Source organism: Ambystoma mexicanum, chromosome 5q (assembly GCF_040938575.1).
Source record: "Ambystoma mexicanum isolate Mex_15411 chromosome 5q, UKY_AmexF1_1, whole genome shotgun sequence".
Lineage (NCBI taxonomy): Eukaryota > Metazoa > Chordata > Amphibia > Caudata > Ambystomatidae > Ambystoma > Ambystoma mexicanum.
This window is the reverse complement of record NC_090933.1, coordinates 1,123,335,959-1,123,361,570: the sequence shown is the minus strand read 5'-3', so window position 1 is coordinate 1,123,361,570 and position 25,612 is coordinate 1,123,335,959.

The window sequence follows — 25,612 nt, the reverse complement described above, 5'->3', positions numbered from 1 at the left end:
AGGTTGTTCCCTCTGGGGTTTTGGTTTGTCTGGGAAGAGTCGGTGGAATTTCCTGACTAATCGAGGTGAATGCACATGGTCGCTGGGTTCCCACGACCTCTCCTGAGGTCCGTACCCCTTCCAATCAATTAGGTAGAACAGTTTTGACCTAAACATTTTTGAGTCTAAAATGTTCTTCACTTCGATTTCGGGCTCCCCATCTATTAGAATAGGTTCTGGAGGTTTGGGTAGTCGGGTTCCGGGTACCACTGGTTTCAGAAGTGACGCATGAAAAACAGGGTGAATTCGCATACTAGCTGGTAAATCAAGTTTAACAGCCACTGGGTTAATTATTGCCAAAATAGAATAAGGTCCCAGATATTTTGGGTTAAAAGTTCGAGGTCCTTTGAGTGGTAAATGTCTGGTAGCTAACCACACTTGATCCCCAATCTGATACGGATGTGCTACACTCCGATGCAGATCAGCATTCTCCTTGTATTTTCTCTTGGCTTGTTGTAAATGCGTAGTTGCCTCTTTGAAGGCTTGGGTAATTGTAGAATGCAGATGTTCTACTGCAGGCATTCCAAGGTTCTGAGGTGAGTCAAGGTTTGAGGTTCAAGGGTGATGCCCAAACAAAGTATAAAAAGGACTGTGGCCAGTTCCAGAGTGTACCGAATTATTATATGCGTATTCGGCTATCCAAAGAATGTCTTTCCAGTTGCTTTCAGATTGCTGTACATACACCATAAGTATTGCTCAAGGGTCTGATTTGTCCTCTCGGTCTGACCATCGGTCTGAGGGTGGTGACTGGTCAATAATCTTACGTTGATCTGCGCCATTTGACAACATTTGCGCCAGAAGTGGGAAATTAATTGGCTTCCCCGGTCAGTGATTAGTATAGATGGGAATCCATGTAGCCGAACAATATTTTCGAGGAATTCTTTGGCTAGGACAGACTGCTGAAGGTAAACCTTTCAAAGGGATAAAGTGGGCCATTTTGGAAAACAAATCCACAATTACCAGAATAGTATTGTACCCCGAACAAGGAGGCAGGTCTGTAATAAAATCCATTGATAGGGTGTGCCAGGGTGCTGGCGGTATGTCTAGAGGAGACCAGCTGGTCTTTTCTTTTGACTTTTATTTTGGGTGCAAACACCACAGGACATCACAAAAGATTTAACAAAATTGTCGTTTCACCTTTTCCTCTGTCTTGGCAATACCGGGGTGTCCCTCTATTAATGCATCATGATAACCGGAAATAACTAGTTTGTGTAATTCCTTATGTGGCAGGAATAAGCGTCCTTGGAAATAAGGTAACCATTATCTATAGTAAAGTCTGATCCCTTTTGTATCCAATCCTGTAAGGTTGTAGGGTCAAGGAGTTGTTTCTCTCTGGCTTGAATGTCTTCAAGCGTCTGTAACGAAGTCATGCCTAGAATCCTCTGTTCGGGAATTATTGGTACTGGTTCTGAGTTTGTATCAGATTCTCCCATTCCAATTCGGGATAAGGCGTCTGCTTTGCCATTCTTGCAGCTAGGTCGATCGGTAATCAAGAAATCAAATTCAGCAAAAAACAAAGCCCATCTGAGCTGCCGTGATGACTGAGCCTTGGCGGTTTTCAAATACTGTAAATTCCGGTGATCAGTGATCACTGTGATGGTATGTCGAGCGCCAAGCAGATAATACCGCCAGGCTTTAAAAGCGGACTTAATGGCTAACAGTTCTTTGTCCGTGATTGCATAGTTAACCTCGGGTGCCGAGAATTTTCTGGACCAAAATGCTACGGGATGCAGTTGGTTGGTTTTGGGATCTCTTTGGGACAGGACAGCTCCCATGGCTAGGCTGGATGCGTCAGTCTCGACGACATAAGGGAGATCTGGACGCGGGTGTTTCAATATAGGTGCGGAGGTAAACTTAGCTTTTAAATCCTGAAAGGCCTGCTCAACTTTTTCAGACCATTCAAACGTTTATTTTTCCTCAAGAGTGCAGTAATGGGTTGTACCACGCGTGAAAATTCCGGGATAAACCTGCGATAGAAATTGGCAAAGCCGAGCATGCTTTGAACCCCTTTTACAGAGCTAGTGTCATGATGCCTACCTCTAAGGAGCCAGGCCGGGCCCAGCAACCCCAGAGGCAGACATCATTTTCCCCAGGGAAGTCTCAGCGGGCCCAAGTCGGGGCCCTTTGGACTCAGTCCTGGCGCCTTAGGCGCCAGGCTCATAGCGGACCCCAGTCCTGGCGCCTTAGGCGCCAGGCTCATAGAAGAGGATATGTGTTTAAGTGCTTGGGTGCACACCTACCTGATGCATTCCTTGCTGCTTCATCCAGGCCCTCTTGAGGCCTGAATGGGACTACTTAACCTGTAGGACTACTTCACCACCCGGGTGTGGTCGGGGAAGGATACATACCTGATTGGTGGAAGGATACATACCAGGAACTTCTTCCAAGGCTATTTAAACCCCACCCGAACAGCCACACATGCTTCGCGTTGTTCTGCACCTAGCAGCTGGACGCTCACCGTGTCAGCTCCTGCATCCTGACTTCAGCCACGCCTGCCAGCACCCTGGAACACCTGCAAGGGGAGAAAGGAAGAGAATAGGAGAAGAAAAGCCCTTACCTGCTAAATCTGCATCCCAGAGTCATTTCTCCAAAGGCCCTGAAAAGGAAGACATCATTTTAAAGGCATTTCGTTTCGATCGCTGCAGCGCTGCATTTTACTCACCTTTGCAAGGCGCTTCCATCTTCAGCAGCGATCTTCCGGATTCAGCTACGCCCCGGTGCCTAGAGGAAAAAAGACAAGAACAAAGGTGAGAGGGAGAAAAGGAATAAGGAAAGCTCAGTTTCCTTTTAAGTCTTACCTGTTGGATTATTCCCACTGCATTTCGGGTCCTGCCGCTTCCTGGCATCTCCGGACCCCGGCCCCTATGGGGAAAAAAGACAAAGACATTCAATGAGCGAATGCAAAGACATTACCTGAGCGCTCATCCAGAACTGTTTCACTTCGGGTCGGCGCCATATGTCCGGCACTCCGAACCCCGGCCCCTAAGGGGAAAAAGACATAAGCATTAGCGCTTGCTGCAATTAGACAACGAACATTATTATTAAGCTTTAACTTTTGAACAGAACTTTTACAGCGCCTTACCTGAACAGTCAAGCTTACCTGAACTCCCATCAATCCTCAATCCAGTGAAGTAACTGGGTTTCAACGCGCCCCTGCATCAGAAGCAGGATGGAGAGCTCATACTTCCAAACCCTAAGTTGAGGCTTCACGGGGAATCGTGGAGGAGGTATTGTGGAGGGTTGGAAGGGAGTGGGAGGCTTGAGCATTGTTCCACAGTTGGTAATACTCCCTTTTCACGCACAGGAGGGTATCAAACGAGCCAGGGAAGCCAGAATAGAGGGGCCCTTCCTGTCCATCTTCAGAGTTCTGCGCCTTCGACGCCGCGCCTCCGTGGGAACCAGGTGAGCGTTACAGCTAGGTGATGGCCATTTGAGGATGGCATCCACTTTTCTTGAGTCCATTCGGACTCCTTTGGGTGTCAGGATGAAACCTAGAAACTCGACTTCTGTGGTATGGAAAACACATTCCTCCAATTTAGCAAATAGTTTGTGTTGGCGCAGTTTTTCAAGTACTGCCCTGACGTGTTTTCTGTGATCAGATTCCGAAGAGGAGTACACCAGAATGTCATCGATATATATGACAACACAAACATCGATGAGTTCCCAAAGGACATCATTCATGAAGTATTGGAAGGCAGTCGGCGCGTTACACAATCCGAAAGGCATCACCTGGTACTCGAATAATCCGTATTTAGTACAGAAGGCAGTTTTCCATTCGTCGCCTTCTTTAACTCGTACCAGATGATAAGCCCCCCCGGATATCTAACTTGGTGTATATGCAAGCGTCCTTCACCTGGTCAAGGAGTTCAGGGATCAGAGGCAGAGGATAACGTTTTTTAACCGTTATCTGGTTCAATGCGCGGTAATCGATACAAGTTCTAAGGTCGCCTTCTTTTTTGGGCACGAAGAACAAAGTCGAGGATGCCGGGGACATTGACGGGCGAATAAAACCATTAGCTAGGTATTGATTCAAATATTGTCTCAAATGCAGATTCTCAGGTTCGGTAAGGGCATAAATCCTGCTACAAGGGGCTTGTGCACCGGGCACCAGAACGATTTGGCAATCATACGATCTGTGAGGAGGTAACGTGTTGGCCTGTTCCGTTTGGAAGACGTCCTGAAAGTCTTGGTATTCCGGAGGTAGTTGCATGGAGGCAGAGGTTACAGATGCTAGATTAATCTTCAGGTTTTCTGGGTTGCAGGTTTGTGTACAATCCGGGAAGGTTATTCTCTTAGCTCGCCAATCAATTCGAGGATTATGTTTCTCTAACCAAGGGATTCCAAGAATAACCTGAAACTGTGGAGCCTTGATTACATCAAACACAACACCCTCCCGATGGCCGTCGGGACCAATAAGAGTCACCTCAGTTGTGGAATGTGTTACCGGTCCAGAGGCAATTTCAGTTCCATCGAATTTGGTGATGACATCTTTGCTGGTTTTAGGACGGAGAGGGAGGTTAATCCTAGAGACCAATTCACGATCCACATAGTTTCCAATAGCCCCACTATCAAGGTATGCCTTTATTGCATGCAACCGCTTAGGCTGTTCTGGATCTACGAGAACCATTGGCACAATGAAATGCGAGGTCTGAGAGTCAGTTTTCAAGCTTGCCAAGCGGACCCCTACACTTGTCGGGTAGAGTCATTTCCCGAAACAGAGTCTTCATGGTTTTTATCAGCGGCTCCTACCGCCTTTCAGGGCGGTTTTGCCAGGCAATCTTGTAGAAATTGTCCAGAATTCCCACAATAAAGACATAATTTTAACTGCCGCCTCCTTTCACGTTCCTTTTGAGTTAAGGGTCCTTTAACCCCTCCAATTTGCATAGGCTCAGAGACATCAACTCCCTTGGGATTAGCATGGGTCTTGACCAACACCCGGGTCTCAAACCTGGACCGATCTGCTTTTCTGTTTTGAAGTCTGTGATCCAATTGGACCACTGAGTCTATATACTCTGTGCATTCTTGGGGCGGATTTACAACTTGGGCCAAGACATCTTTAAGTTCTCCGCGTAGGCCTCGATAAAACAACGTGACTCTTTTATCCTCTGGCCATCCCGTTTCCACAATTAGTCTATTAAAGGTTGCAATATAGGATAGGAGGTCCTGATTGCCCTGTCGCAGGGATAGAAGTTCGTCATCCAGAGCCTGCCCCTGAGAGTGTCGAGAAATAACCTTTCCATGCTTGCTTGAAACCTTGAAAATCACGGAGAATCGGGTCATCTTGAGTAACTAGTGGAACTGACCAATCGGCAGCGCAGCCGCTGAGATATGACAATACAAAGGCTACCTTGGTCTGATCATTAGGGAAGGCCCCAGGTCTGCATAGGAAGTGCAAACGACACTGATTCATGAATACGGCGAATCGTTTGGGGTCCCCAGCAAAGCGTTTGGGTGGGGCCAGCGGCATGTTTCCAGGTAGATTAATCTGCACAGGGTTACTGGAAACCACAGGAGCGGGGTTCCCTCCGGAACCGGGTAGAGGAGTTTTCCCAGCTTGACCTTGCAAAAGCTGTCTGGCCAGGTCATCAGTTCTTTCCTTTGATATTATTAATTCCCTCCTGAGGGCATTAGCCTCTTGACGAGCAGCATGTACTTTGGCCCGTAATTCCCCCAGTAATTGGGCCAACTGATCAGTCTCAGAACTTTCCATAGCGCCTGGGTGGGAATTTGTAGGAAGGCTTCGCGTTCTGTAACGCTCACCTGACTCCCACAGAGGCGCTGGCCTGGTTTGCGCTGCTGTGACCTCTTCTAAGGTGATGCACAGGGTTCGGAAGACGGACTGGACCAGGCCCCCAAATCTGGCTTGTCTGGCTCCCAGAAGTATCCTTCTGTAGGCGAAAATAGGGGATTAACTGTCTGCGGGGTAATGCAATCAGCCTCCCACTTTACCCTCTCACCCTCCTCGAAACCCTTCTGTGATTCCTCGTAGCGTCTCACCTTAGGGTCTGGAAGGATGAGCTCTCCATCCTGCTTCTGATGCAGGGGCGCGTTGGTATCCAGTTACTTCACTGGATTTTCGGATTGTGAGAACCAAACTTGCTTGGCTTCCAGGTAAGTTTTTTGATATGAGGTTCCCCTTGTGTCTATGTACTAATTGCATTAATGTACTAATGCTAGTGTCTTTTTCCCCATAGGGGCAGGGGTACGGAATGCCGGGGAACAGGCACCGACCCGAGATGAGAGGTGAAATCCTTGTAGAAATCAGGTAAGTCTTTAATGAGCGTTTTTTGGTAATGTCTTTTCATTCGCTCATTAACGCTGATGTCTCTTTTCCCCTTAGGTTCCGGAAATGCCAGGATGCGGCGCGGACCCGAAATGAAGAGGGAATGAATCAACAGGTAAGTCTTAACATGGAGATTTAGCTTTCCCTATTCCCTTCTCTCTCTCACCTTTTGTTCTGGTCTTTTTCTCCCTAGGCGCTGGGGCGTGACTGCGAATCCGGATGATCGCTGCTGAACATGGAGGCGCACTGTAAAGGTGAGTGGAATGCCGCGCTGCAGCGATCGACGCGATGAGCTTTTAAATAAAAGTCTTCCTTTTCAGGATTGTCGGCGAGATGCGGATTTAGCAGGTAAGGACTTTTCCTTCTTCTGTTCTCTTCTTCTCTTCCTTTGCAGGTGATCCAGGATGCTGGCAGGCGTGGCAGAAGTCAGGATGCAGGAGCAGACAGGGTGAGTGTCCAGCTGCTAGATGCAGAACAACGCGAAGCACGTGTGGCTGTTCGGGTGGGGTTTAAATAGCCTTGGAAGAAGTTCCAGGTATGTATCCTTCCTCCAATCAGGTATGTATCCTTCCCTGGCCACGCCCGGATGGTAAATTAGTCCCACAGGTAAAGTAGATCCTTTCAGGCCTCAAGGAGGCCGGGATCCTGCAGCATGGTCTGCATCAAGTAAGCGCACCCAAGCACTTCCATACTGAGCCTGGCGCCTATGGCGCCAGGACACGGTCCAAAGGGCCCCTTATATGGGGTTGCTGGGTCCTTCCTTGGGGACTGGATGTCCGCTTTCAGGGACGCAGGGCTTGAACCTGCTCCCCGGGAGCGGGCATCATGACACACACCAAGAAATTCCCCCTTCTCCGGGTGAAAATCTTTTCCAAAAGGGATTTCGTAGTCAAATCTGTAACAGTCATTTGGAATTTGTCCAATGATCTCATTACCTAAGTCAATTCAATAATGTTGGGCATCAACCACCATTCCAAAAAAGGTTTCTGCACCCAAAGTGATACTTCTAAGGTGTTGTTATCCACCAATGTTCAAATGGTGTCATGTTCTATGTCAACTAGGGGTGTTGGATGTAAACACAAAACTTGCTGTTGGAGGTAATAATTAAAATGTATATAGGCATCCTTGTTTTTGAGGTTCTCTCCTTGCTTAATTTTTAGGGGAATTGTAAATTGTCATACCTGTTCTGGGATGGTGACCTCTTCTGCCATTTGAACTTCAGCCACATACAGGCAGGTATTGAGCTTACTGAAATGCTTTCTCAGTGTTGTCAAAGCCCAAGAGGTTACCCCCCAGTCGGGACTAGGCTTTGCAATTAATTAGGTCCAAATTAATTGCGAATCGATTGAGAATGTCACTGTCTAATTAAAAGGCAGAGGGGACATCTCCCACAACCCAACAGTTCTGTTCTATGCTTTTGACACCAATGGACATTTTTAGCATGCACCTGCTAGGCAGGAAATTTTTGGTATTTGGAGTTTCCAGGCCCATTTCCCACTTATCAATCAACTTAAATGTGGGAATGGTCTGATCTTTTTGGAGTTTCCTGAATAATGCTTCACTGATGACGTTTTTTCTGTTATTCAGGCATACTCTGGTGAGAACATCCCCTACCCCTCATTTACCTGAATGGGGGAAAACAGCTGTTTGCGCTTTGTTTGGATGTCAGTCAAACTTTAAGCTGGTTTTTCATCACCTTTTGTCATGAGATTTGGGTTTTCTTCTGATTGTGGATTGCTATAACATTTCAGAGTATTTCCTTCCAGTGTGGAATGCCACTTAAAACTGTGAGGAAGATTAATTTAAAAAAATGGAGAAAGGATCCCATCACCAGTTTTTTCTCCCATAGAGATGACAGTGATGTCTGGGACTTGATTGTTCCTAAGGGGAAATTCTATTTGGTCGGACTGCCATTTATACTCACATAATTTGTACTTTGCTTTAATTTGATTGGCCGGTTAGTCTGAATCAGGGGTGATTACCTCCAAAGGAGGTCATTCCCAGTAGACAAGGTGTGCCCTCTGGAGTGATGATGATCACTGGGTGTTTCACCTGATGTCGCCAGATTGGCAGTCCCTTCGATGGAAATTCGAAGTTTTGGACTTGTCCAGAAAGAGGTGTGAGGGGAATTTGGTGACTCTCCCCCTTCCTGAATTTATTTAGTCAAATGCATTTTTGGTCCGAAAGGTGGCTTGGGATCCAGTATCCACTAGTGTTTATAATGCACTTTGAGCCTGTTCCTTGATGGAGGCAAAACAACTTCCTTCTCTCTCTTCAAGGGAACAAAGAAAATGTGCATTATTTTATTTTGAACTCCGACAGTGTGTGATCTTGGACAGTATTCTGTGTCGGAGTCCGGGAATCTGTAAAGAAGATTTTGCAATCAGCAACAAACGTTTTGGGGAAGTCCCCTTTTTGCCTGATTTGCTGTTCCCCTTTTCCTGGAGACAGTTACTCAAACCTGTTTGCGGGGAGGATCCCTCATTGCTTTCAGGGTCATCTTGGTGACATTGTTGGGGATTAAGAATGTGTTGTTCTGAGCCAGTCTCCATATGTACCCAGTCCAAATCAGGATCTTTTGGGACCCATTTTTCCTTGGGAGGCATCTCTCTATCTCTGAAAGAGAAGATTGTCTTCCCTGAATCCTCCAGGGATAATTCCGCTTCAAAAGGGATGATGCAGACTTCCTCCACAAAGTGGGTTCTGTTTTGCTCTTGATTTCTCCTACTTACCCTCTGTTCCCTAGCTTCCAGTTTATTGGAGGTAGGAGATTTGTGTTCAGGTTCAGAGGTTTCCAGGGGTTCTGTTTTGGGGCCCCCTCATCTGGAACATGTTGGTTGTTGGATATTTCTTCCCATCATTGCTCTGGGGGACCAGACCCAAGTGTTGAGCTGTTCTCAGTTGCAAAACAACATGCAACCCAGGCCTTTGGTTAAATGTTGGACCTGGCATTCCAGTTCAGACATCCTTTCTGGTTGGTAGGATGGGGTCCGGGTTCATACCTTTGCTGCTCTTGGAAAGGTTAGCTTTCCCTTCTCCCAGAGTAGCTCGGGTATTGAGAGTTTCCCTGATAACCCTCCATCCTTGGTCTCCATTCTCCCTGGTTTGGGAATCTATTGTCCTGAAAGCGGGGAGAGATGAGGATTGTTCTGGAAATTGGCGTTTGAGGGGTATCTGGGAAAGAATTTAGGTTGGGAGTGGTGTATTTCTTCCCTCCTGAGGGAAGTTTGGTTTGAGGTTTTGAGGGAGGTTTCCTGGGGCAGTACTTACCTGATTGCCCCCCCCTGGTGCCGGGGGAGTCCATACATACCTCAAGATGGGTCTGTTACCCTTGAATCTGGGGCTGATATAGGTGGCAGGGTCAGATGGAGCATTGGTTGGATACCCTGTCTGGCTACCACCCGATTGAGTTGGATCACAGGATCTCCTCTGCTTCCCATTATGCTTATTAGTATTAGTGGGAGGAGTATTTTTAGGTCTGCCCATTTCCAAGTCCAATATGGGGGTATTTTCCACCTCTACCACCTTTGCAGCAGCGGGTGTGATCGACGGTCTGGGGTTTTTACCATTTTTTTTGGCTTTCAGAGGGCTTTTGTTCTCCATAAATCCGGGTGACCAGTTCTATCACCAGGGTCCTACACTCATGGAAGTCCCTCACCAGTTTGGTCCTAATATATTTCGGGAGCGTATGGTGTTCACCCGCCTAGATGCCTGATCAAATGCCTGCTTCAGCTCTTGCACAAACTCTCTAGGTGCTTGGTCTTCTCCACAATGCAGGTTGTAGGCTGCCTTGCGGGCCTCCTGAGTGTTCATGTGAACTGAGAAATGCTTTAAGATAGATGCCTTATAGGTGGACCATCTTTGGTTATATTGATCTTCCAGCCCTGCAAAGAAGCTGGAGTATTCCAGGAAGAATGTCCATTTGACGAACTCCATGGAATTTTGATCATTCTTGATATATGAAATGAAATCATTATTTGGACATACAGATCTATATGCTCCTATACTGAGTATTTGGCATTCTTGTGGTAGGGAGTCATAAAGCTCTTTATGGCTTTTATCTGCTGAATTGGCTCTTTTACAATACCTCTCTTCTGTTTGGCAGACTTCCTTTTCCGCTGCACCGGAGCCTACTCACCCTCTGACTCAGTGCTACTACTATTGGTGCTCCACTGCCTGTCCTCTTGGCACTAAATATCTCTATGAGACTGGCAATCCCTCCCAGAATGATGGGACTGATCTCTTCTCCACTGTGGTACTGTGGGCTCTCTGGATCTCTTCCCTTGTACTCCCCTTTTTAGCACAGGGGAGTGCTCTTCTTCCTCATCCCTTCTTCTGGGTATGGTGGAGAACTCCCCCCACCTCCCTGAATGTGTGAAGGTTTTTAAAATACCCTTTTGAGGCCTGGACTCTGGTTCTTTTCTGTCTGCAAAGCAGACTAGATGGTGCCTTTGTAACTTTAGCTTCTGCCAGTCGAACTCCCTGATCTTTTCATCATAGTAAGTAAAACCAACATCCTGGCCTTTCCATAATCCTCAATATGTGAGTGTGCAAGTCAATCAGAGCTGTCTACGTACTAAAAGCGGGGTGGAATCCTGATTGTCGATTATGTAGGGTTCAGTTGGTCTCCACAAAGGCTTGAAGCTGGGAGGTGGCAAATTTGACAAGGATTTTTAAGCACAATTGGCAATTTGTGATGGGTTTTAAGTTGCTCGGTTCCCTAGGATTGATGTTTGGGTTTTTTGGAATGAGCGTAACTGTGACTTTTTGATGGGTTCTGGTACATGATTATCCCTAAAGGAAGTATTGGCTAGGTAAGTCAAGAAGGGAGAGAACAATTACTTGTGTTCCAAGATGAGTTTAGGTGGTAACAAATTTAGCGGACAGAAAGTGGGCCGCTTGGAGGACAACATGTTGATCATGTCTTGAGTGGAGACTTGCGAAAACAAAAATTGATGTAAGTGCCTCGCCCGGAGATGGGAGTATTCTTGATTCATTGGATAAGCATTAATGGCTTGTGCCTCAGCTATTTTAAGTTGGGCTCTAACAATTTTAGCTTAAAAAACAGCTTGTATATTTGAAGCATCCTGATTGGTTGCCGTGAAGCGCTATTGAGAGGCCCTTGGTTTTTCCAAGGACTTCAGTATTTTGTAAAGCTCCCAGTGTGATTGGAGGAGGATTCAATTTTAGCATTAAAATAGTTTTTTGGGGTTTTCTGAATTAACAGTTTATACTTTTTGTCAATTACCTTCCAAGCCAATCTTTTGTTCTTCGATTGGTGTTTGCACCAGCGTGATTCGAGAGCTCTTTTCTGTTTCTTCAGGACTTTTAACCTTGAGGTAAACCAGGTTTGATGGTTAGAATTTTCGCAACCCTTTTTGTATTTGATGGGTGAATAGCTTTGCATATGTGGAAACCATACTCTTGGTTGAGTCATCCGGTCTTACTTTTGAGGTAATATTGCCTAAGCAGGAATATAGGTCTTGATATGTGATTTTTTATACATTTTTACCAATGACAAATTTTGTAGGGTTAGTGGGCTTGGGTCAGGGCTGAGGATTTGTGATGGTAAAAGTAATAGCAAAATGTACAGACCATATGCAGGGGGTGGTAGAGATCATTGAGGCTGGGACATGTCACAATCCAGTCTTGGATATTGCTTTGTGCTGTGGTGGAGTCTTTGTTAGTACTTCAAGTCCTATGCTGGTGAGGGAATTCGCTAAGTCTATTGCTTCTTTATCTAGTGGGTTACTCATCAATCTGTTTAAGTCTCCTAAAAAGAGAGTGGCGGACTGGGGTCTGGACAGCATGTTCAGGATGTTGATTTAATTTTTTAAACTCCGACATGGAGTTGGGAGGTCTATAGATGAGAACCTAATTGATGCAATCGTTATAGGTAGGGGTAATTTTCAAGTGCAAAATTTTGCAGCCAGTACAGGAAATAGGAATTGGAAAAATACCTAAGTCGCTTTTGCGATGATGGCCACTTCACCGCCGGTTTGCCCGATAGAAGGAGAAACCTGCAGAGACAGCTAGGTCAATAGAGGGTCCACTGGAATCCGGGATCCAAGATTCCGTAATACAAAGGATTTCTATGTTTTTGTTGACTATCTTGTCATGAAGATCGCGTGCATGACAAATCAGGGATCTAGTATAGAGTAGTACAATAATTAAGGTGGAACATTGGCATGGAGGATGTACTGATTGCATTCCTGTGTTCTCAAGAGGCTTAGCAATACAAGATGGTTTCGGAGACAAGGGGTGAGTCTGAGAATGCAAAGGCAGTGTCGGCTGCAAGGCTCAGTTGTTTCGTACTTTGAAAAGGATGAACACCATGGGGACCGGAACTTGTGATCAGGAATCCTGGGCTGGAAGGTTAGAAATATACTCGAGAATCAGTGGCAGGGGTTCCTGGGGAATCCGGAACTCCTGGTTAAAAGCTGCACTCATCAATGAAAGGAAAGCGCGGTCTAATGGTGCTTTATAGGCATGTGAGCGATTGGAAGGAAGGCAGGCCTGTAAGCTGTCTAGTTTGGTTAATTTCAATTTGTTGATAAATGCTAGATCAGTAGCTCGCAAGGCCACAAGAGAAAAGGGTAATCCAAGGGAGGAGCCCTTACTGTATGTGATTAAAGGGACGAAGATAAGATGAAACACTTTAGATGGAAGGGGTCCCAGTTAGATCATACTTGTGCAGTGTAGGTGGCCCATCGCGCCGTGAGCGCTGATGACCGTTGAAGATTGACCAGTTGCAGAAACACTGGGGCTGAAGCGCCTGATGTTCCAGTAAGTAACACCCAAGGTATTCTGGGTGATGTAGGTTTAGAGCAGTAGCTATGACGACAAGGGGAACAAAGGGACACAATTTCGTTTTGCACCCTGCACACTCACATGGAAACAGGGTGGATTAATTCTTTTGGCACATCTTTATGTCTATACTGGCACAAAACACACAGGCAAAAGCTTGTTAGTTTTGAATGCTAATAAAACACATCCCGTGAATTCTATAATTACAACAATGGTTGAAAATAAAGGGCCTACACAATCTAGGGCTTAATGGATAGTTTTACCTACAGGAGAAGCCTTGTAATGGGCATCAGGGAACAGCAGGGCACCTCTGGAACAACAAAGGTGTCAGTTCAGGATAATCCCCTCTGGCTCCTCCAGGGGGTCCCATTTAGCTTCTATGTCTCCTGGTCCCTGTCTCAAATGCAAGATCTGAGGCTTCTCTGCTTCAGTGCTTCTCACAAGAGTTCAGCAGCAGGTATCCGCCCGGAACAAGTGGGAAAAGCCCAGTTCTTAAGCAAACTGGTCTACTTATATGGTAAACATCATCATATACTTTTCATGATTCCCGCAAAAAAGATTGGTTTGTTTTCTCTACCCACCTCCCACCTGTGTGCTAATAGGACAAGGAGATGAGGGGTGTGAGTTAGGAAAGCTGTGGGATGAGAAAGCTTTGTCATCCCAAACGGACATGTGGGCATAATAACATAACTTTGAAACTCTATCAACATGGCAAGTACACAAATTTTTCAAATCTTTACATATATGGATATATTTTTAAGAACTATATTTTAAGACAAATCAGATGATGCTAATCTGAAGTCAGCACGCCCTCTTATGCAGTGATATGGTTTTTCTTTGTTTACTCAGGAGGCGTATCTGTGAAAAATATGCCACTTCAATGCTCCCATGTTAATTTTACACTTCATCCTCACACTAATTTATAAATCTCTCGGAATCGGGGGAAGGCCCAAATCAAATTTTCACCAATGACTTTTGTTATGTTTATTACACAAACATCATTTTAGCATGGTTCAAAGGGGGTTACTGTCACCTTTAATAAAAGTCTGAAATTACCGTTGTTGCATATACGCTGCCCTTTTTATCCAATAATATGTAATTTGCTATTAACGAAAAACCAGTCTTTTCTTTATTCGCTTTAAGTTTCATTTCCCCTATCTTTGCCACTCCCTTCATGGCCTGTAATGGCCCTGGCTGCAACTCTAATGGCCATTTTATGGGAATTGTAGCCTCAAGGTCACTACTGCTGAAAGAACAGGCATGGCCTTATCTGTTTCCACCCTGGTTTAAAATCTAGGCAGTGTATTTCTTACTATATTTCTAAGCAATATGTTATGATATGATATGATAAGGCATTTATAACACGCAGATACACAAGTGTTTCAGGGCGCGACAAGGCAAGGGAGGGGGAACAGGGGTAAGACATACAACGATCGTACTAGGCAAGGTGTCATTCAGATCGCGCAAGTGCATGGGATGGGAGAGGGGGTAGGGGACAGTGCAGTGCATGGGATAATAGAATAAATAACCAATAAGTGAGGAACGGCCAGCAGGTGGCAAGTGCAAGGGTGAGTGAAAACATCTGGTATCAACTGCTGGTAGCAGAACTGTGGGGATACAGAAACAGTCCCCAAGTGCAAGGGTAGCCAGGAAGGCAGTGCAGGTGTGTGTGACTGGCGGGGGAGAGACCTGGGCCTGAGATCAGAGGGTAGCCACGTAAACAGTGCAGTTTCAGTTACAGCCAGGAGACCAGCAGGGTAGAGGAGGGGAAAAACAGAAGCAAGGAGAAAGGTTCAGAGGGAGGGCCCAGTTGAAGAAAGCGATCTACCACCAACTCATTGCTTGGAGAAGCGAGTGACCCTGAGGGAGTTGGAGGCGGTGAGCGACCAGCTCGAGTAGGAAGATGTTTAGGAAGAGAGAGTTGAAGGTATTGATGCCCAAGACCCCAGAAGGCCTTGTGGACAATGCAAAGGGTTTTGAAGTTAATCCTTGCAGCCACTGGGAGCCAGTGCAGAGATTTCAGTCCTGGAGGGATACGATCCCTGGGCTTGAGGCCAAGTATAAGTCTCACATTCCTGTTCTGGATGAGTTGCAGAGGGCGGAGGGTAGTAGCAGGCAGATTTAGAAAGAGGCTGTTGCAATAGTCCAGCCTACAGAGAACCAGAGCTGTGTAGACAGTGAGGTTCTGGGGGAAGGAGAGGAATGGAAGAATGCCTCTGAGGAGGTGCATCTGGTAGTGTGACTTCTTAGAGACATCAGAGATGTGAGGAGAGAAGAAGAGTGTTCAGTCAAAGATGACCGAAGGTTTTTAGCCTAGCATGTGGGAGCAGGAAGAGGGCCAAGAGACGCCAGCCAGAGAGTGACAGAAAAGGAGGGAGCGGGTGTGCCGATGAGAAGAATCTCAGTTTTACTGACATTAAGGCAGAAATCATTGGCGGAACACCACTCTTGCATAGCAGACAGACAGTCAGAGATGAGAGAGGGAGATGAGGTGGCTGAGGGTAGCCTAAAAATGAGCTGAGTATCATCCACATAGCACTGAAAGTTGGGGCAGAGCGCTGCAATGCAGTTGGCAAGAATGGCCCTGATTGATGTTGACAACCGGAGCTCCCTATCCAAGACCAGCAGAGGAAAGGTCTTGGAGGTTAAATTTCATCTTGAGGAGAAATGACAGGGTGCATGTAAAATTCAGCAAGAAATGTCTTTTCAACTCACTCACAACGCATTTAACATGACATTTTATAAGGCACCTGGGCCTTATATCCATGTGTAATGTACTTCATCAATCTCACTGTTGCAACATACATGAGTATCACTTTTGGATTGTCCATGTGTATAGGGCAGTTGTATGAGAAAAGCATCTTCAGGCTCTGAAGGTCTAGTATGCACTTTTCTCTGCATACTTTCATTTGGCTGAGGAAAAACAAAAAGGAATTGGTTTCAATTAATATTTCAGGATCACAGTGTCATGTGTCATGTTGCATAAAGATATTGTACACGTTGCTATCTGTCTCTTTAAGTAAAAGTGTAGCTTTCCATGGATTTAGTAAACCACATTGTCAGCCACATGTCTTTCTTTTTCTTGCTGAAATGCATTGCACACATCACCTAAAACTTGAGGAGAACCACCTCTGGTCCGGAAGCACCTTAAGACCATCCTCTTTGCTTCTGCTTTTGCCCCCCCTCTCCTCCGCTGATTCTGGTCTCTCTTGGTACTATGCACCTGGCCACCCTCTGTCCACCGGGCCCAGGCTCCTGCTTATCTTTTCCACCCTCCTCCACTGCCTTCTGGCCACCCGTTGTACTGGGGTCTGTATCTGTACCCACACAGGCCCCCTCTTGTCCCTTGCACTTACCAGACCTACCCTGTCTGCTTTCCTCAATTTAGCACTTGCTGGATGCACTACTATTGCAGTTTTTGCTGTTCTTATCATGTATTTATCAGTATTTACTTCTGCTCTCCCCTTGCTCTGCACTTTCCACTTCTCCCCCCTACCTTGCACTTTTTCCCTGCACCATCTCCCAAGCACTTGCGCGTTCTCAATGTCACTGGGCCTAGTAGGATGGTTGTTTTGTTTTCTCCCCTGTTCCCCTCCCTTGCCTTGTCGCGCTCTGAAACACATGTGTATGAGCGCGTTATAAATAAGATATCAATATCAATATCAATATCTTGATATTGTTGCCTAGTACAAAATGCCATTCCACAGTAAGAACATATATCCAGACTGGCTGTTCCACTAAAGACCTGTCTGTCTACATAATTGCACTCATCATGTTTTCTTTGCTCTTCATGTCTCAGTAAGAAATAATACCAGACTGGTTACAACAATGAAGGACAGTCTAGCAATGTTATCACCGTCTTCATGCTGGCTTTACCCTTCATATCAAGAAACATTGACAAGCCACAATACACAAATAGAAATAGACTGGCTGCACAAAAGCAGATTAGTCTATGTAGCAAAATCATAGTGAAAAAAGAAGGAACTCCCGGAGACTTGCGTCAAATCAAGGTGGCTTGTCAAATGTTTAATGGTCACATGTAACTAGCTACCCTTTCTGATAACACGTGTTTCGGCTGGTTAGCCTTTCTCAAATCAGGGCAAATAATTATTCTATGCACCACAAAGTAATACATGTCAAATGTATTAGGACACAAAGTATTAGCACAAACAAAAGTAAAATAATTAACATACTAATGTAATAGAACACCACAACATAAGGTGCAAAGTAGTAACTCAATCAGATCATGTGGAGTGTGTATATGGTCATTAAACAAACCGCAAAAAAATCATATGACACATAAATGTGTTGCGGACAGAAAACAAGCTGGTGAAGGCCAAAGTCTATGGTTGGTGGCCTTTTAGTGTTTTAAAACATGCAGTGCACGTGCTTGAAGGCCATGATTAGTACCCATTCATGTGTTAAAATATATTTGGCCATGCACAAGCCATCCTTAAAGTCGGTCACTGTTGTAATGTAATTAATGATGTCATCAGTGATGTGATATGTGATGTCATCATTGTGGTCATATGCTGCACAACGGAGGGTGCAACTTTAAGGTGGCTTTAGCTGAATTTCACGATTCTGTTGAGTTAAGTTCTCACATTAACATCCATTTTGTCTTGAATATATATATATATATATGTACCTTGCTTGGACATTGCTTTTAAGTTGTGATCGTTTCGGTTTGGGTCACTGCTGAATCACATTCACACCTGTATTAAGTGCATAGCCTTTCCTCTGCCCATGTTGCCGCAAAAGGTGAAGTAGTTATATCTCTTGACTGCGCATGATTGACCTTTATGTTGGTTTCTAGAAGTGTAACGGCTGAGTAGATGGTTTACTCACTACTCCACCCTATACTCCGTCACAACAGAAGCCACTTTTTCACACTGTTACATATCACTCAAACCTTTGTTCGTCTGCCCCATGGGTGGCCCATAGTGCTGAAGCAAAACGTGATTAACTTGCACTTCTTCTTTCTTTTCCTTTTGTGAAAGAAGTGCAATGGCATTAAAGGAGGATCATCAACGTGTCCTTGAATTGTCCCAGGAAAATGCTGTGTGTGAACCCAAATAGTGTCATGGCACTCAAGGGTATCTTCCTCGAGAAGATTTCTTAAATAAAATGTTGAAATTGCATACCTTTCAGCACATATCTCACTATACGTGAAAATAGCTATCAATGTACAGTTAGTTTTAGATGGGATTGCATGAAATAATCAAATAGATGAGGGATCACTAACAACATAATGAACTATTTTCCAACACATTTTCATGCTGACTGTGCCCATAAAAAACATGTTATAAAAGAAAATATATATACAAGCATTTCCCTGTGAAACTTAGTTTATAACATCAGTGCCCAAAAATATGTATATCATAATTGCTGTGTAAATCACATTTTCATGAAGCCTGCAATCAAAGAAAATCATGAGGCCTATTGACACAGTAGCATTGACCACTTTTATATGAACACCCAAATGCCCAACAATATATGAAACATTTAATTTTGTTAAACATATTTTCATTATGGCGGTAGCCACAATATGCCAACATTGCCTCTGTTAAAATTGCATTTTTGCATTTTTGCTCTGACTATACCGACAACAGATGGTTAGGCCTTTCAGCACAATAATGAGTAATGCACCACCTCAATGAGGCCAACAATATATGTCATCTTTGACATTTTTGAAGTGACTGTGCCAAATGTATGCCAGCTTTGCTCTCTTAAACTCATTTCCATGCTGCCTTTGTGCAAAGCATGTCATGAGGCCAATCAACACAATATGGCAGCACTGTACTATACCATGTTGCCAGCCAAGTTCCAACACAATATGCCCAATATATGCCAGCACTAGCTCTGGAAAAGCATATTTTCATGCTGCCAGTACGCACAAATATTTTGGAATTGCTTTGTTAAAACATTATCATGCTGTTCATGCTGCCACGCTACTGCCCCACCCATCTCTCACTACCCCACTACTTTGCTACACACACACATTCACAACCCACATGTACAACAACATATTTTATTTTAAGAGTATAATCTTTTGCTTGTGGTGTCTCCTCTTTCCCACCATATTGGCTCTCACAGTAGGTGGCAAGCAGCAGCACTCAACAGTGAGGTGTCAGGTATCCCAATTCCCCCCCTGAGTCCCACAGGGGATATGAGGGATAACAAGACTTGCGCGGAGTCAAGGAGGAGAGTCCCAGTCTCCCCCAGTCTCCCTGTTCTGTTGGTGTTGGAGGAGCTGCACGACCAGCTAGTCCTGTTTCTGTGTCTATTGTCAAGGAGTTTAAAAACTCTAATCTCGCGCGGAGCGTGGCATGGAGTCAAGGAGCAGAGTCCCAGTCTCCCCCTCTCTCCCTGTTCTGTTGGTGTTGGAGGAGCTGCACGACCAGCAAGTCCTGTTTCTGTGTCTATTGTCAAGGAGTTTAAAAACTCTAATCTCACGCGGAGCGCGGCACGGAGTCAAGGAGCAGAGTCCCAGTCTCCCCCAGTCTCCCTGTTCTGTTGGTGTTGGAGGAGCTGCACAACCAGAAAGTCCTGTTTCTGTGTCTATTATCAAGGAGTTTAAAAACTCTAATCTAGCGCGGAGCACGGCGCGGAGTCAAGGAGCAGAGTCCCAGTCTGCCCCAGTCCGCCTCAGACCACAATGACTGCAAATACTGGCCACGAGGGGCCCGCGACCCTGAGAAAAACGCTCCAACAACGCTGAATGCAGAACCCATGGACTGCCTTGAAATCTGATACAGTTACCAAAACAGTGAAGGTAAGTGTCTTAAAGCAAAGAACTGTTGTCATTTCTCCCCCTTTGCTTGAGCTTGCCTCTGCCTCTTTTATGCCCAATGACACCTCCACTCTGGAGGACGCCGTCGTAACGGCACTTACAGCAAAGTCAGGACCTTGTGGAGAGGAGCCTTTAGCTTCGCAACAGCCATGCAATTGGGCGGACAACTCGGCGAATGAAACCGACCTGTCCGAAGCCGATGCAGGCACACACTTGAGCAAGGTGATTTCCCTCGATACTACCGCAACTGAGGAAATTGTGGAGGATGTAGGACCAGAGAACAAGCAACAACACTTTAAACCTCTCACACTGAATGACTTATCACTTGTCCCACTAAGATCTCCCCTTCCCTTTCCCACGTTAATCACGTCAAGTGAGAGAGAGAAGCCAATTTCCACCCCTGAAACTGATGATGTGTTTTTTTCCCCTTTCAAATGTACTGATGCAGAGCTAATGGAAGCTTCCCAAGACGAGGATGCAATCACGCTGGACCCCCACATAAATACTCCAACCAAACAAATAATCACTGTAACGATGGTGTTCCCCCATAAAACAGCTCTTACCACTGACTTTGAGTCTAGACTTAAGAAAAAATCGTCCCTTACCGGCCACAGTCCCTGTTCAAGCCTTGCAATCACAGTGCATAAAAAGCCTGATGCAAACGCAAACAAGCCAACGACAACAGATGAGCCTCTCGCCTCTCGACTCCAAAACAACTGTACAGAAAAAAAACTTGTCTGAAGCAATCACCACTCAAAGGAATCCCAGTTTCAAAAAGAGCACAAGGATCAACGAAACAAAGACAATTCATCAGAAACATGGGCCCATTAACTCAAACTGTTTTTTTTTTATAGAAAAGGTACTTCGGCCTCCTTGGCCCAAACAGTCACCGACTTGGAAGTTTCAACGTCGCCTGAACGACGTTCACTAACCGTACCCTCTTACAAACAATGCAGAATTGACTCGGAATTCGATGGGTCTACAGAAGGGTCACTTGGATCCGTCACTGACCTCTGTAATTTATCCACTTATTCTGACGATCAACCTGAGTTTTCCACGGGTTGCGAACAGGCAACCAAAAGTGTTCCAAAAGAAACTCAAAATCAACCAAAAAACATTAAACAGGCTGAACAGGCTAACATGCAGGTGGCAAAACTGAGAGGTTTGCCGGGGCATAAATCGTTAGCGACCTCAAATCTGAACCCAAAACAACCGAGTGTTCAGAAAAACAATTCAACGCACTATATTTCCTGCGTTCATCAAGCTGAAAGGTCCGGTCCAATAAACAGCAAACTGTAGCTACAGAATCTACAGTCGGAGGATAAGGATCTAAACCTGAACCGCAGAAACGTGCTAAAACTTTTCAGCTGCATCCCTTCCCTTCGCACCATTACATCAGACGACATCAAAATAGTCGAATATGCGATGGAGAAAGTACTACTTCACATTGAATCGGCATCAGTGTGCACAACCATTCTGAAGTCTGAGCAAGAACTGCTTGTTTTTGGCTTCGACTTAACTCTTGAACCAATTAACACTTGCTCAAACACGAGTAATTCGGGATCGAGTCCTGCGTTCAACGACACTCATTTGGACAGACGGCGATACGCAAAGCCATGAAAGCTCCTGCCAATCCTGGTCAATCAAATATCAATCCTCAAAGGAGCCTTTCCCACACTTACGACACCTGGAAGAGCAAAGTGAATTCTAAGTCGCCACGACAAGTCACATGTGAACAAACATGTGAATTCCTATCGTGGAACACAAGGGGATTCACACATCTCTTTAACAGGTTCAATGTCTCATTGGAAAATGTTTTCGCTATATTTTCTCTTCAGGAAACTTGGTTAAGCGAGGTTCCTTCAAGGGATGGCTTTGTCATTTTAATGAATCCAGCTATCAAAAGTGGTAGAGGGCGACCGTCATCTGGCCTGTTCACACTAATAAAAATCAATCCCTGGTGGTCAATCGTGAACTCTCGCTGTCCAAACCCCTTTGTACAAATGGTCCTGATGCGGACTGGTGATGACAATAGATGCACAAGGAAAAACCTGATAATTATAAACGGATTTTAGAATCCCGAAAAAATCAGTACCAAGGTTTTCCTATATTCCATTACTTGTTGTATGGATGAGGCTATAACATCGTACTCGAATATCTCTATCATATGCTGTGGTGATTTAAACTGCACCTGGTTAAAATTGACCACAAATTACAGCTCTTTTCTCCTCTACTGATCGATGAGGTAAATTCCAGGGGCCAGAAATGGAGCTTGGCATTGCAAAACCGAAATTGCCAAATGGTCAATGGTAATGTGAAAGGTGACCAAACACTGTGCGCAACCTGGTCGAACTCAAAATCAAGTTCAAACATTGATTGCTTTTGGGTATCCCGAACCTTCTTTGCCCAAGACTTGAAGCTAGAGGTACGTGGGTCACAATGCGCCAAGACATGCCTTCCCGTTATCAGTGAATGCCGGGGGAAACCGACTTCGGATGAACGACTCTCAGATTTACTCCTTGAGTCAGCAACTCTTCAAACAGAATGAGGGATCGTCGGTTGACTATGCACCACTTTTGGCTAATTTTATCACCGTCAAATCAGCTGACAGGGTCATGGGTATCTCCCATAGGCATCTTTCATCTTCTTTATTAACAAATGCAAAAAGGACGCTGCATCGAGTCATAAGAGCACTGAAAAAGTCAATTCTTACAAGATCTTGTGACACCAATCTTGAAAGTGCAATTCGAACACAACGTCAAACATACAGGAATTGGCTAAAATCTGCAAAAAAACGATCATCGAACAAGACAAAGCAGAACTAATGATGAAACAGTTACTTTCAAAGAACTCACGCGAAATTTGGCCAATTTTAAATGCAGGAAAAACGCGTTACTTATCTTCTTTGTCTAACGAAATCGATGCAACCACATGGGAGACTCACTTTGTGAATATACTCAGTACTCCTTTGAGTGAACCATCAACTGATTTACCACACAATGTGACCCCATGGGATCTGAAAATTCCTCAAGTCGACATTATAACTGCAATACGTGCCTTGAAAATCTTGCACGCTGCCGGTCCAGATATGATATCCAACATGATGCTAAAACAAAATGAAGCGCAATGGTCAGCTTTCTTAGAAGTCTTCTTCTGCTCCCTGTCTTCCTCAAGGACCATCCAGGAATCTTGGCGCAAAGCCATTATCGTGCCTATACACAAGAAAGGCAATTGGGCAGACCCTGACAACTATCGCCCGATTGCCTTGTTGGATACGATAAGAAAGCTGTTTCTTTCATGAACCACCGTATGCGTCCCTTCTGGACTTCGTGGTCCCTGACCCATACGGGACTGAACTCAGCAGTACTCCCAACATGGCCGCTGAACGCGGAATGCTGTTTGCCAGTCTCCGCATTGTACGTTCTACATTCTACAAAGCAGACACGCCCCGCTGCCCTGCGCGTCTCAACGCTACCGCTTACAGTAGTCAGACTTTGCGGCCGGAGTTCGTACAGCGATTACTTCTGATTCCTGGTTCCCGGTCCCCTGAATCTCTTCTTCTTTCATCCATGCCCTTTTTCCTCACATTGCAATTCCTGGATTGCCAGCGCATTCGTCTCTCCGAGTGCGCTCCTCGCCATTTCCAGGACTTTTTCCCAGACATCTGAACGCTTCCTGGAGTCGGGTCAAGAACCGCACGCTGGAACACGAGGATCCACGCACAGGGTTATACAAAACTCGAACAGTGCGAAAGAAGACATCTTCAAAGATCACGAACAAACAATACAGACAAGTGAGAATGGGGGAAACCTGTGACAGTTCGCCTCTTTCCTATGACAACGACTTGTACAGTGGTCTATGAGTGAAGAGATTTACGACGTCCGTCAAACTGGCTTCACCAAAGGAGTTGGGGTAGAAGTCAACCTACTGATTCTAAACATACTGAAATCAGAAACCCTAAAGGCAAAAAGCAAATTACATCTGGCATTCATTGACCTTCGGGGTGCATTTGACAGCATCAATCGTGTCAAGCTCTGGCAGAAACTGTCAAACTGGAACTGCCCTCAAAATCTGCTGCAACCAATCAAGGCGCTGCACTCTAACACTTCCATTCATATTCGTTTAAATAACCAAGGAGACTTATTGAGGAAAATATCTACCAATAAGGGGGTGAAGCAGGGTTGTCCCCTGGCAGCCGAACTCTTCAAATTGTTCATCTCTGACCTTCCGAAACATTTGGAATCTGTCTGATGCTTCCCGCCTAAGATAAACAACACCGAAATTCGTTGTATAACTTATGCCGATCACCTAATTCTACTAGATCTTAGGCAGATTGGTCTTCAACGTCTCCTAACAAGTCTGCACAAGTATCTCAACAAGAACGATCTCGTACTAAATACAGAAAAAAACAAGATCGTGACCATTGGGGCAGGCGGCACCAAAAAACAAAATGACTTTTTGTGGAAAATGAATGGCATCTCTTTGAGTTCGGTGAACTCCATTCAATACCTAGGAATAACTTTCAACACTTCTATCAACAAACATCATTGGAAGTTGGATCTTGCAAACCGCCTGACTCAATTCAGTATTCAAGCTTCAAAAATAAACAAACAATACGGAAAAATCTCGCTTGAATCAGTACTAATCTTCTACACACAAAAGGTCCTACTCGCCATTACATTTGGATCTGAATCAGGCTGGAATATTGACACCCAGTTCTGGCAGAAGCTTGAAGGCCTACTTTGGCATCGGGTACTGCACCTACCCTCTTATATCTCAATGGTGTCTCTTCAATATGAATTGTCATTCAATTCAATGCACAGAAGTGTTATGTGGAAATCTCTAATGGTGCTGCGTAAGATGAAGCTGAATCCACTGACTCCGTCATATAAAATATTTGAACCCAGTCTTGGCTGTGGGCGACCGGACCTCCTTGAAGCTTGGCAGTAGATATTGGAAGCAGCTTTAAACAACGCTGATTTAAATCTAGCCGATTTGCTTAGCCAACCTCAATGTGTAAAAAAGAAATTTGACCTATGGTGCTGGATCCAGAACTACGACTTGCTGAAAACGAAGCCTACATTCTTGAGATCAGGAATTGGAGAACACAAACCTAACGTTCAATGTCGCTATTTCGTAACTTGTCCTTCACGTCACCATCGAGTTCAATTTGTGAGGTTGTGTTTGAACGCATTGAATACCTGGGAAATGCAACTTCTGCGACACATTAATGAAGCAAACGGCAACCTGTGCCGTTTTTGCAACCTCCAAATTGAATCAATCAAACATCTAATTACTGGATGCCCTTCGATAACCTCACGTCGGCTGCGCCACTTAGGAGATTTCATTCCTGGTGAACTAGACATCGAGAATTGGTGGTTTTATGTGGTTGCTGGCCACAACATTAGGTTGACTTGTGCAATTGTGAACTTTTTAGACTCTACATCTAACCGAGAAATGATCTCAAGAGGAATTTATAAACTACTGTCAACTCAATGAGAATGTTACAGAACATCCCTTGTAGGACAGAAGCCGCTTCATAAACTGCAAATGCTTTATGGGTAACACGGAAAATATGATGTCCTGCTGTAACAAAAGTTCGGCAACTTGCTAGTTTACTATCAGGTTCGCTGGGCTGAAGTTTCAATAAAATGAATTAATAATAAAAAAAAAACTTGCATGGTACCCAA